The sequence below is a fragment of the Protopterus annectens genome, chromosome 6.part1 (assembly GCF_019279795.1).
Source record: "Protopterus annectens isolate FY-2018-M chromosome 6.part1, PAN1.0, whole genome shotgun sequence".
NCBI classification, from domain to species: Eukaryota; Metazoa; Chordata; order Ceratodontiformes; family Protopteridae; genus Protopterus; species Protopterus annectens.
The window spans coordinates 189,486,891-189,501,074 of NC_056738.1; the positions used below are offsets into that span (position 1 = coordinate 189,486,891).

A 14,184-nucleotide genomic window follows, 5' to 3' on the forward strand; every position below is an offset into this window, starting at 1 on the left:
ATAAGTTTCTGATGTCATTCAAAGGGGATTCAGTGTCTGTCTGCCTGGGATGACATGCTCGACAAGCCACGTGCTTCGCTAGAGATGGCTTGTACCTGTCGCCCTTAGGCTTTTGAATACTGGCCAAGGCTCTTGCCTCCCCCATAGTGCCTTTTTAGGCAGGGCTGAAAAGACGCACCCACCACCGTAAATAGCGCAAGTAACAAAAACCCGAGGGTAATGCTACTCAATGCCAGAAGTCTAAACCTCAAAATGCACACACTTGAGGCACTCCTCAGTATGGAGAAAATCGATATATGTGCAGTAACAGAAACCTGGTTTAAGGCTCCAGAGAGCATCCCAGCACTACCAGGCTACAACTCATACCATACATTTTGGCCACAGAACCCAGACCAAAATACAAAAGGCGGGGGAGTATCCATATTCATCAAGGATACCCACACCTCCATGTTAGTGGCACAACACGTTGCTTCAGAGATCATCCACATGCAACTAGCAATGGGCAAAACTGCAATTCAAATTGTAGCTTGCTACAGATCACCCACCATGTCCCAGGACCCCCATTCCACATTACTGGAAACACTGAGAAACATAAAGGTCCTACCAAACACCCTAATATTGGGCGATTTCAACTACCCAAACATTAACTGGGAGAACTACTCAAGTACTAACTCCCTTGCCCAACATTTCCTAGAATTTATAAACTCAAACACCCTGAATAAACTGGTCAACACTCCCACCAGAGGTGACAACATATTGGACCTGGTCATCACCAACATGGGCGACCGGTGTTCCACACCAGAGGTCAACCCCTTGCTGGTTACCAGAAGAATGTAGAGCCCATGAAATCACAGACACTCAGGTTAAAACAGCCCTCTCCAAAGCCAAAAACACAGCATCAATGGGACCAGACGGTGTCCCAGGCTGCATCCTACATGAGCTCAAAGATGAACTAACCCCTCACCTAAACACACTGTTCAAACTCAGCCTCTCCACAGGCTATGTACCCATAGAGTGGCACACAGCAATTGTTATTCCGCTCCACAAAGGTGGAGCCACAACAGACCCCAGGAACTATCTCCCAATAAGCCTGACTAGCTTGGTCTGCAAGGCTATGGAGCGCATCATCACGGAACTCATTAACAGAGACATTGGGAACCTCCAAACACTGGACCCTACCCAGTTCAGCTGTGTTAAGGGCAGATCATGCCTCCTAAACCTGGTGGACTTCTTTGAGACAGTTACCAAGGCTATAGACGAGGGAAAGGTGGTACACACAGCCTACCTAGACCTCACAAAGGCCTTCAACACCATTCCTCATTCTGGTATTATAGACAAGCTCACCAGCCTGAACATAAACCCCTATGTCACAAAATGGGTTGCCAATTGGCTCATGGACAGAACCCACATGGTGAGAGTTGCAGGAGCTAGGTCTGACTCTAAACTGATTACAAGTGGCGTTCCCCAGGGCTCAGTCCTAGGACCCCTCCTGTTCGGCATATACTTTTCAGAGGTACAGGCAAGCACTGGAGGACTATGGCTGACCAAGTTCACAGATGACTGCAAACTAGGGGCTATAAATGACTCTCCGGCTGACACAGATTTCCTCCAAAAGGATCTCACTGAGATGGATACCTGGTGTCAAAATCATGGCCTCAAGCTAAATGCCAAAAAGTGCATAGTCATCCCCTTTGGAAAAAACAAAGTACCCACAAACTACCACATAGGTGGTAGTCCCCTAAATATGGAAAACGTAATAAGGGATCTGGGGACCCAAGTAGATAGTAATCTCTCCTTTGATAATCACATTACCAAAGTGGTTAGAAAATCCTTCTATGTGGTCCACCTAATCACAAAAGGGTTTGCATCCAGATCAAAAGAGGTCATTGTACCCCTCTACTCATCACTCATCAGACCCATCATAGAGTACAACACCCCATTTGGGATGTACCTTACAAGACACCTGCAACAGCTGGAAAGACCAGAAGTGCCTCACCAAGAGGATCACTGGCCTCAAACAGATGCCCTATGCAGCTCGACTGAAGAAACTCTAGCTGTACTTGGTTGCATACCACCTACTCAGAGGTGATCTCTGCCTGACATACAAGGCCATGTCCAACACAGAATTGATGGACATGCTCCACCTAAAGAAAACCTTATCCCCTTGAGCTACACGCTGTAGGGATCTAAACCTCAACACAACAATAAATAGGACGTGTTGGAGGGATAGATTCCTGTCCCAGAGACTTCCCATGCTTTAAAACAAGATTCCAATCTACATTAGGCAGAGCTCCTTGCTAACACTCTTCAAGAGAAACCTTGACGAATGGATGGGAAACAGAAAGTTTACCCCAGGGATAACTTCAGTGGCTCTGCTGGACAGAGGCACAATGAACTAATCTAAGGGGGCGGTGAAAGCCAACACATTCTGGCTAGGCTTATAAATGCCTTCAGGCAGATAGCCTAGTGCCTATCTATGAACCTAATTACACTATACACAACTGTTTAACAAAATAAATAAATAACTGGCTACTCCTTCTGACCCATCAGCAACATAAGTTTACTGTCAGTGGCTTCACAGATGACTGAACAGACAGTGATTGGAAGCTAGATCTTACCAGATGGGGTCTTGTCCAGATGGAAACCTCATTACTACTGGTCTAATATAAAAATGGGGATATACTATCTTGTAAGCAAAATGCCATTGATAACACAGATCACACACACTAGCATTAGGTATATCACTGCCAATAGCAAATGGAGAAATGAAATTGTGTGCAGTACCTTAGGAATAAAAGGCAGCAGTGCAATGCTTTTGAAACTCTGACTAGTATTTAGTAGTTCATTAGCCCTTTAACGCTGTCTTCAGAATGAACACAATGTGATAGTTCTCCATATTAATATATAGTTTTATGTACTGTATAAAAGGTAATTGTTTATTTTGCATAGTTTGTCACTACTGCTCAAAACATCAGGCAAAAACAACTTTTTCTGTGATGCAGGGTTTCTTTTTCTGCTGGAGGGCAACATTTTGGTTCAATGGTTAACGCCTGTTCTGTACATTTCTAGGGTCAGGGGTTCAGTCCTGACCTCTAGTTGCTTTTTGTATGGAATTTTCATGTTTTCCCTAAATTACTTGGCTTTTTCCATGTGCTTCAGTTCCTTCCCACCTGCCACAGACATGCTGACTGACTAGTTGGTCTAAAGTCTCCACATATATCAGTTATTTGCCCTTGTGGCCCAGGTCATTGATGAAAAGGGTCCATGATGACCAATTCACTTACTCAATTAAAATAAAAAAATACAATTAGTCAGTAATCTTTTCTGCAGAGCAGTGGAGTTCATAAATGAAAACAAGAAGATCCATTCCTAAATGCACAAAACTGTCACCTCAAAATCCAGACTTTTTTCTTATCTTCATTTAATTAGGTTATCAGGTTAGGCTGTCACAATTTGTCTATGTCAAGGTCATATGATATCTGATAATGAACGATATGGTCTTAGGCCAGGATAAGTGGAAGACATACAACATTACGAATGCATAAAAGTGTGAAAACCCCAATATCATAGTTTACTACTCATATATTATTGCATTTTCGAGGACTATAAGTCATTCCACTATTTTTCCTGATAATTATTCATCCCAAATCAGTAGGCTTTGGCTAGTCTTTTTTTTTAATTCTGTTCTCTTGCCCCTTTTGACTACCAAGCCTTCTTCCCAGCTACCATTAATTCCCTTAGAGGTGAGGCGTTAATACACCAGGAATGGTACTGTGATCTGCATCGGTGAATCTTTTTTCTTTCTTATGCCCTAAGAATTTTTCACAAGCAAAGTGTTATGTGTGAGCAGCAGTATTTTAAGTGACATACACTTGCAGAAACCGTGTTTTCTTTAGGCAAATGCCTCCACTGGGTCTCTAGTTTCCAGTGAGGATTTAAACAGAGCCTGCCTTTCTAGGCATACCCTCTTTCCTTCTTCCCTAAGAGAAGCTAGTCGGCTCAGCCATCTAAACCTCTCCTATCCCCAGTCACCCTCCTTAGCACTGAGACTGCAAATCAATCCGCAATTGTCTGGGTCATGGTTAGGGCTCTGTCATACTATGCTATAGAGCTGACACTGGCTTAGCTTTTTGAGTTATCTTCTCCAATATGTTGCAGCTTCTAAGTTACATCCTTTTATATTCTGTCAGACTGAACATTTCCTGCTTCCTGCCAATCGGTCTCATTGTGCTGCATTGTATAAGAAAATCTAGTGGTTTGCCAAGTGAATCTTTGTTTCCATATATGAATCCTTTCACAGCTACTGCTTGAGTGAGATCTTGGAGTGGGAAGGTCTGGTAGATGAATGCAGGTAGCCCCTCAAGAGCTATGAGTAGCTACACACCAAACAAAAAGCTCCAGATCATAACCTGATGTAACTGGATTTGACAATTTCAAAGAAGCCAAGACCATGTGGGTAAGTCAGTTTTACTTAATTTACTTAATATTTATTTTGCTCACGTCTGCAATGTTTCTATCTGTTTTTAGTGACCATGCTGTGAATTAATTTGCTGTTTTTGTCTAGAGACAGAAGAAAAGAATAGGCTATTCCAGGCTTTTTAATACTATTCAGGTGAAAATGTGTGCTGTTTTTGGCTAGTGAGATCTACTGAAATTTTTTTATCTTTTATGTGTTGCTATAAATAAGGTGTTTTAGGGAGGGTAGCCCCTTACATGCTACTAGAAGCTACAGGCTGAGCTAAACATGCCAGAGTGTGTGCAGAAGCCAGGGCCATTTGTGTTGTGAATTTTATTTCTTGTGTCTTAATATCAAGTATACTGCTCCTATGTCCACTTTTTCTAGGCCCTTTTAATGATCTTGCTATTAATTTGCTGTTTTCCCCCAGTGACAAAAGAAAAGACTAGACTAGCTCTAGGCTTGTAATTGCTATTCAAGTGAAAAAGTGTTTCACTTGTAGCTACCCATCTCTGTTCAAACAGCTTGTAATTGTCATTTTTGCTAGTGAGTGCCCCTAATCTGAGCTGAACAGTGCTACCCATGATCTCTCCTTAAACTCACACCACTTTCCCACTTACATTAGTGTAGCCTATATATTTCTCCATATATCAATCCATATAGTGACATACAGGTTATTCTGCATTGTCTGTGTACTTTTTCTAAAGGCGTCTCACTGAATATATTTCAGACAAAATTTAATTCATTTAGTTACATACAGATTATTATGTGTAATCATCAGTCCCTAAAATCATTGGATAAGAATGGTAGGTCTGCCTGATTATTTCCCTTCTGTTGTCAGCCTGTTAGTACTTGGTATCCTCAGGCAGTGTAGCAACTGCCTTAACTTTCACAGATAATGAATGCCTTAACTCAGTACAACTGTTTGTGAGGGGTGCAAATATTTAATTCATCAAAAGACTTCTAGCTCACTAAAAGTATGATCTCTGAGCAGACCATACCTTCAACACAACCTAAACAAATTCACACTAAAATGTCTCATGCTGATGCTGTAATAAAATCATTGCCAAAGCCTCCTAGAACTAGGATAATTAAGCCATAGCAGCAATCCAATACCCCAGCTCCTTCATACAGACCTACAGCAGTCACCATGAGTCTGATCACTCCATATATAGTGTTCCAAACCACTGTGCTAATAGAAAAGGCTTAGTGATATGTGACTCTATAGTTAAGCACATAAATTCTCCACTCAGGGCCAGATAAAGATAAGGTTACAGTGAGTAGTCTTTTGTTTACCAGGATCTTTGACACCACAAAGTCTCTAAGGACCTTACACATGAGAAATATGACTACAATATGGCAGTAATCCATGTGGGAGTGAATGACTTGGCATGCAGAACCCTGAGGGGAATGCAGAGACATGTCTGAACTTCCTGTCCATGTGAGAAATGCAGACCAGGCATTGGTCTTAAGTGGAAATCTTCTGTCACATAAAACAATGCCACGTACAAAAAAAAGGTCATTGGATTTAGCAATTTGCTAAATAGTTGGTGTAGTTCCCGGAGAGTACAGTATATGTTAACACTGGACAAGATGCTTGACAGTCTAACTTGCTACACAGTGGATGGCCTGCATCTGTTGTTCCAAAGCTTCTGTATACTGGCCAAGTCCTTTGCTACTGTCATAGTGTCTTTTTAGGCAGAGTCCAGCTAATGGACATTTCAGCATAACAAATACATCTAACCCAGAAAGAGACCATAATCAGATGTCTCGTCTCAATATCAGAAATCTTAACAACCATTGCCCAGCTTCCAAGATGGCTGCACATTGAGTAACAGCTCCCACAGTATGAAAAGAGAAACTCAGCAGAGAATTCCAATAGACTTTTGTGTTTATGGGTAAATTTCAGTAACTGGCTAGTAAGTGTACTGCCTGGATGCCAGGAAAAAAGAAATACAAAGGTCCTGGAAAAAAATAGCTACAAAAATTAGGGAGAAACACTGACTGGGAAAAGTTCTGCAGCTGTTCAGCAAAATGCAATGCAACCTCCAGACATGACTTCCAGTAACCTACAGGAAGACATAAGACAACTACACATAGAACTGGTTAAAATAAACAAAACACTGTTAGAGTATATCAACACAATCAACAAAAGGCTGGAAAAATGGAAGAAGCTTTAAACAAATATTCAAATGAGGTGATAAAGCTACAAAAAAATCACAGGCTGAAATGAAGAAAAGGCTGAATATTAGACTGCTCAGGAAGAGATGTTTCAAAAACAATAGAATTAAAAGACAGAGCATATAGGAAAAACTTGGAAATTTTCACCTATACCAGAGAATCTGGAAGGTACAGACTGCATTAATTTTATGAAAGCAAAAATATACAACTGGACTGGTATTCCACAGCAGGAGTTGTTAGCTGAAAGGGCACATCATGTGTATGCTCCAAACCTGGCTATGAGAAAGCAACCTAGACCTTTAATAATAAAGATGCAATCCCACCAGCAGAAGGAATTGATTTTGACAAAATTGTGGCAGAAGGACAAGGTGCTAAAAGTGGTAGACAACAGAGTGTTTGTGCAGAATGATTACTCATTTTACACCAGGCAGAAGAGGATTAAATTTATTCCACTATTCAAGGAATGTTGGGACACAGGTATGAGAGAAAGAACTGAACATGTGAATTTGATGAGACAGGTTTCATGGTGGTTATTCAGCGGAATACATGGGACAAAGGAAAAGACGAGTACTTATATTAATTGCAAGAGGAGCACCAATAGTGATAGAACAGGTTAAAAAAAAGATAATAATAGCAGATTTCTAGTGCTAAGGGGCTACTGGTAAGGGAGGAGGGTTACAATGGCATGTATGTATATTCCACCTAAAACTGCTATAATGGAGCTTAAGAACATTCTGGGAGAAATAATCAGTTTTCAGCAAGGAATATTATTTATAGGTGGAGACTGGAATTTGATTTGCAACAGTGAAGATGTGTCTGGGGCCCAGAAGGGAAAGTATAACAAAGGAAGGTAGATTTTTGAAGAAATTTATGAAAATATTTGGCATAGAAGATGTGAATTCACTAATAGAAGTTTGGAGTGACTTTTCATATTATTCTCAAAATATAAAAATGGGCTAGGTTAGACAGAATTTACATTTCACAGGAACATGTGCATTTAATTGAAGATCTTGATACATAACTATTTCAGGTCATGCACCAGTAATAACTAAAATAAAAAATACAGGGTATTGAAATAAAAATGAGACACTGGCATGTTCCCACCTATCTGTTGAAAATAGAGAAATTGAAGGAATGGGTAGTGGAGATTATTCAGAAACTGTTAGAGAGGATAGAAATTTCTTCTGAAAATATAGCTAGGGAGTGGGATAAAATTAAGATGGAGTTTAAGAATAGGTTGAAAATAAAAGAAAGGGAGCTATGGTTAAGAGGTAACAAGAATTATTTAGAGGGACTGACAAATGTTAAAGTATTGAAGAATGGGGGAATCTCACAGAACAAGAAGAGGATCAACTGCAGAATGCTAAGCAGAAAATAAGGGATCACCTCAATAATACGCACAAGTTTAGAGAGATTGCTGTTAAGCAACTGTTTTATTTTGATAATAACACTAGATCACAAAAACTTTTAGCACAATGACCCAGGCAATAGAAAGGGCTGTTACCAAGTTTAGGGAGCCTATAACAGGGAAGGTAACGAGAGATCCTGTAGAGGTATTATAAATATTTTGTAAATTCTATGAAAGTCTGTATAAAGCAGAGAAATATGGAAATCAAGAAAATATAGAAATGGAAGTTTTATGGAAGAATTAAATATACCAAGGTTAGAGCTAGATGAAACTGACTACTAATGGTTAGGATAGGAGGAGATGAGATAGAAATTGTGATGTATAACCAATCTACAGGAAAGTCCCCAGGAATAGATGATATTCCTGTAGAAGTTTGGAGGTTAGGAAGGAAAAAACTGATAAAGATCTTGAAGGTTTTGTTTAACAGTATTTTAAGAGGAGGAGAAGTACCAACTTCCTAGAAGGAAGCAGTGGTAGCTGTAATACCTAAAGAGAGTAAAGATCTATCAGATCCAGCTTCATACAGGCCCATTTCAATACTCAACCATGATGATAAAGTGTTCATGTCTATAATGGATAAAAGAATGGCAAAAGTAATGCCAAAATTGATAGATGTGGATCAGTGTAGTTTTGTGGAGGGGAGGCAAACATTTGACAACATTAACAGAACATTGATGATCCAGAGGAAGAAGAAAGTAAGAAAATACCATTGCTGTTGGTGGGTCTTATAGAAAAAAGCATTTGACAGAGTAAGCTGGGACTTTATGAGTGGGACAATGCAAGCATTTACATTTCCTGAAAAATTATAAGGTTGATTATGAGGATATATGAGGGATCGGAGGCAAAAATTAAAGTGGGTGGGGTCCTCACTGGTCATTTCTGCTAGAGCAGAGGAACCAGGCAGAGGTGTCCTCTTTCCTCTTTGTTATTTGCATTATATTTAGAACCATTGTCAAAGAAAATAAGGGACTCAGAAATTCAAGGATATAATTGGTGTGGTAGTCAAGAAAAGCTGGCTCTATTTGAGATAATATTATCTTATACCTGACAAAACCAGAAAGAGACATTACAATGTTGTGGAACATTTTGAGACAGTTTCAGATAATTTCAGGATAGAAAGTTATGAAGCTAAAACAAAGACAATAGCGGTAAATTATGTACCCACAAATGAACTGGTTCAGCAATATCCATATTTATGGGGACATTATAAAATGAAGTATTTAAGAGTATGTATTAAAATGATTCTGGTGTGACAGCTAAGGATATATGGGAAGACACTAAAAAGATAATACAAAAACTGAGAAAATGGAAACTTTGTTATATGGATATGGATAGTAAGATACAAGCAATTAAAATATTTTAGTCCCTTTCGTCTTATACACAGGTCAGGTATATTTTTATCAACCAGAGGAGAAGTTGTGGATAGCAGTTAATTATGAGCTGAAGGACTTTACAAGAGGGAAAGATGGCAAGAGTCAAGTGAGGTAAACTGATTCTTCCAGTAGAACAGGGCAGATTGGGATTACCCGAATTCAAGGGGTATTTCAGAGCTACACAGTTAAGGTTCCTACACATAGCACAAGCAAACAACTATAATTCAAAGTGGAGAGGGATGATAATGAAACGGGGGGGAGCTCAAGAAACAAGGAGAGACTGGGACTTTGGATGCAGGCCTTTAAACAGAATAACATGCTGGAGGGATAGATTCCCTTCACAGAGACTTCCCTTACTATGGAACAGGGTCCCGATCTACATAAGACAGAGCCCCTCACTATCACTCTTCAAGAGGAACCTTGATGAGTGGATGGGTAACCACACCAGCAGCACTACCAGATAGGGGCCAAGGGTACTAGCTGCTAGCACAAGGGTCTAGGGAACTACTAAAGGGGCGGTGAATACTGCACAACATGGCTGGGCTAATATATGCCCTCGGGCAGATAGCTCAGTACCAACCTATGAACCTATAACAATAATCTTACAGAATATTATATCCATAAAGTAGCTGAAAGTATCCTAAGAACTAAGTCAACACAGGAATGGAGAAAGGAGATTCTGCCAATAGGGATGACTGCATTAGGGATATAGAAAACAGGCAAGAGGGGGCTGGAATTTAGTGGAGAAAACTGACATAGGAACCAAGGTATTGGGAGCAAATAACTAGAGAGGGAAAGATAACAGAATGGGAAGATGCCAAGAATTTATTTGGACTGCAGGTTAGAGATTGCCTTCTCTATCAAGGATTGATATCAGAGTATAGACAAAAGAAAGAAATAGGGGGTCCTAAATGAAAGACCGGCACTGAATCTAGAACAGAAGTTGCTATTAAAAAAGGAATAATTAGTAGAGCATATGTCCAGATGACTTACTTGTGGAAGCATGGAAGTGTTTAGGAGAGATGGTAGTGGAGTTTTTAACCAGATTGTTTAATGAAATTTTGGAAAGTGAGAGGATGCCTGAGGAGTGGAGAAGAAGTGATTTGGTACCAATTTTTAAGAATAAGGGTGATGTGCAGAGCTGTAGTAACTACAGAGGGATAAAACTGATCAGTCACAGCATGAAGTTATGGGAAAGAGTAGTGGAAGCTAGGTTAAGAAGGAAGGTGATGATTAGTGAGCAGCAGTATGGTTTTATGCCAGGAAAGAGCACTACAGATGTAATGTTTGTTCTGAGAGTGTTGATTTAGAAGTATAGAGAAGGTCAGAAGGAGCTGCATTGTATCTTTGTGGACTTAGAGAAAGCATATGACAAGGTGCCTAGAGAGGAGTTGTAGTATTGTATGAGGAAGTCAGGAGTATGCGGAAGTTGGGAGTGGCAGAGAAGTATGTAAGAGTGGTACAGGATATGTATGAGGGTAGTGTGACAGTGGTGAGGTCTGCTGTAGGGGTGACAGATGCGTTTAAGGTGGAGGTGGGATTACATCAAGGATCAGCTCTGAGCCCTTTCTTATTTGCAATGGTGATGGACAGGTTGACAGATGAGATCAGACAGTAGTCCCCGTGGACTATGATGTTTGCTGAAGACATTGTGATCTGTAGTGAGAGTAGGAAACAGGTTGATGAGACCCTGGAGAGGGGGAGATATGCTCTAGATAGGAGAGGAATGAAGGTCAGCAGGACTAAGACAGAATATACATATGTGAATGAGAAAGAGGATAGAGTAATAGTGAGTATGCAGGGAGTAGAGTTGGTGAAGGTGGATGAATTTAAATAGTTGGGATCAACAGTTCAGAGTAATGGTGAGTCTGGAAGAGAGGTGAAGAAGAGAGTACAGGCAGGGTGGAGTAGGTGGAGAAGATTGTCGGGAGTGATTTGTGACAGATGGGTACAAGTAAGAGTGAAAGGGAAGGCCTACAAGAGGGTAGTGAGACCAGCTATGTTATATGGTTTGGAGATGGTGGCATTGACAAAAAGGCAGGAGTCAGAGCTAGAGGTGGCAGAGTTAAAGATGTTAAGATTTGCATTGGGTGTGAAGAGGATGGACAGGATTAGGAATCAGTATATTAGAGGGTCAGCTCAGGTTGGACGGTTTGGAGACAAAGCCAGAGAGACGAGGTTGTGATAGTTTGGACATGTGCTGAGGAGGGATGCTGGGTAATGAGAACAGCCAAAAGAAGAAGAAGATAAAATATTGCATGATAACTATAAGAATCAATCAGAGAAGGTGAGAAAGGATTGGGAAGAGGGATTGGATAAGCAATTCACAAAGAAACAATGGGAGGATTTATTTATGTCTCCCAAATATGCAACAAATTCTAGAAGATTTAGGATTTTTGCTTGGAAATGTTTGCATAGATATTTTTATACCCCAAGTAGACTCCAGAGAATTTTTCCTCAGGTAGACAGCAAATGTTGGAGGTGTGACTGGGAAGAAAGTGGTAATTGGGAACATATTTTTCTGGGAGTGTGGTGAGATGGTGGACTTTAAGGATTCCCTGTGGGATACACTGTTGGAGATGCTGGGTGGGCAGATTGGTGTGATGAGGGAGATGATTTTTCTGAGCTATGATACAGAATTACTGCCTAGACATGGTAAGGTTTTGCTGTGTCTAATTATGGTGGCTGCCAAAAATGCAATTACTAGAAAATGGAAATCAAAATCTAAACCAACTATACTGGAAGTAGTGAAGCGACTTTAGTAACATAGATAAAAGAACTAGAACTGAGATCTTTAGAAAAGGGTAGGAGCAAACTACATAGGAAAAAATGGGAATTGTGGGAATAATGCATACAGGGGAGGAATGAGGTTTAAATGAAGCAGGACTTAAATGAGCTATGTAATGTTTGACTGAAAATGACTGGGTAGATTATAAGTGGTGTACAATGTTTGCAACTGGGAGTGTTTCAGTATGATTTATGATGTAAAATGTTTGCAAATAGGATTGTGTCGGTGTGGTTTGTTTTTATTTATTTAAATGTATGATTGCCTATGTTGTAAGTGATGGTTTAATAAAGATGTTTCTTGTTTATGTTTGTAAATATGAACTTGTTAATACAGTTTGATTACATTTATATAAGTGTAAATTTGCCTATGTCACAAGTGATAATTCAAGAAAGGTATTAAAAAAAAAAAAACTAATTGCCCAAACATATTTGGTAAACACCCATGTTTGTGTAACTGCTGGCAGTTGGTTTAAATGTAAAGACAGCTCTCCCTCTATACTTAGGTGTGGCACCTATCATGTCTTCAGGCTTGATGGCAACTGTAGTGGCATCTCCATCTTTGGCAAGGACCATATTATCAATAGGCAGATTCCCAAACTAAACTCAGTGAATCTCAGATCACCCTAAACAGGATAAACTATCAACTTATAGCCAGCTACAGGACACCTTTGTGTCCCCTGATGATCATGTAAGATTCCTTAATATACTTGAACTCTGTGTCAAGAAGAATTCAATTATATTGAGAGACTTTAAATACTAGTCAATAAATGAGAACACAGTACCTCCAATGTAGGTTATACCCAATAGTTCCTAGACCTAATAAACACAAACTCCTTGGAGCAGATAGTTAACAAACCCTCTGGAGGACATATTATTCTTGATCTCATCCTTAAGAATATAGCCACTGCAAGTACTGCTTCCTTCCTCAGTGAAGTCTGACCATAAACTCATGACCTCATCCTACTCTATGACGTTTCATACTTCACTTAGAGTGGTAGTACTGATGTGAAACTAGCAGTTAGTGTTGTAAAAGAGTTCTACACTTATTTAGATAAATCCATAGAGTTTTCAGTCCCTACCGCAATAAAATATAATGGGAAATTCAAAATAAACCACCCATTTGTCTCCATGGCACAAAAGGATAAAACTTTTACTGTGTCCCAGACTTCCTGTGTTTGATTAGTGACACTGGTGCTGGATGTCCACAGGGAGAGGATGGGAATGAATAGCTGATGTCATTTCACCCATTCTGGGGTGGGGGCAGCCTAGGCTCATTGTGATAAGCAGCATATAAACATGTCAAGGTCTGTGCTGCATAAGTGCTGAGCCTCTTCGTTGGCAGCTTGCACATGTGCAGAAGGGTGCATGCACGTCCTGAGGTTACCTATCACAGTATGATGCTGCACCAGTGTCCTCAATCTCCTCACCCAGTGAATGAGGAAAGGAGCTGTTGGCAGCTGATGGTCAGCTGTGAGAGGAAAAAACACTGGTGGCTCACCACCATAAATAAACTTTACAACAAAAGAGAAAATATTTAAATGATGTAACAGATCAAAAAAACGTAATGCCAAGGACAGCATCAAGAGAATTACTAAAAACAATTGAAAACAGTATCAGTTCTTCTAATACAACCCATGAACTTAGGTTAGCTTTAGAAATAAAGAGCAATTATAAATCATTCTTTAGCTACATTATAAAACTAAGGAACAACACCCTATGTTACACTGAACTTATTCAAAATGGTATCTGCCATGTGGGCACAATAGACATTGCCAATGTACTTCCTAACAAATTCAGTGCTAACCTTAGCCCATAGACTACTGTCTAAAGTTCACAGATCCCTGAATCCCTTGCACCTCCAATTATCCAAAAGAAATATATACTAAAGGTGCTACCTAAAATCAAAAACGCTTCTTCCACTGGGCCTGACAGAATACCTGGATGTTTCATTGTGATTTAAAAGCTTGTTTTTTTCATAT

General features: G+C 39.9%; 1 protein-coding gene across 1 annotated transcript in view; it reads left to right on the top strand.

Moving 5' to 3' along the window:
* The window catches only part of LOC122805465 (zinc transporter 1-like), a 137,763-nt gene that overhangs the window by 1,380 nt on the left and 122,199 nt on the right, over positions 1–14,184 (top strand). The window lies entirely within an intron of this gene.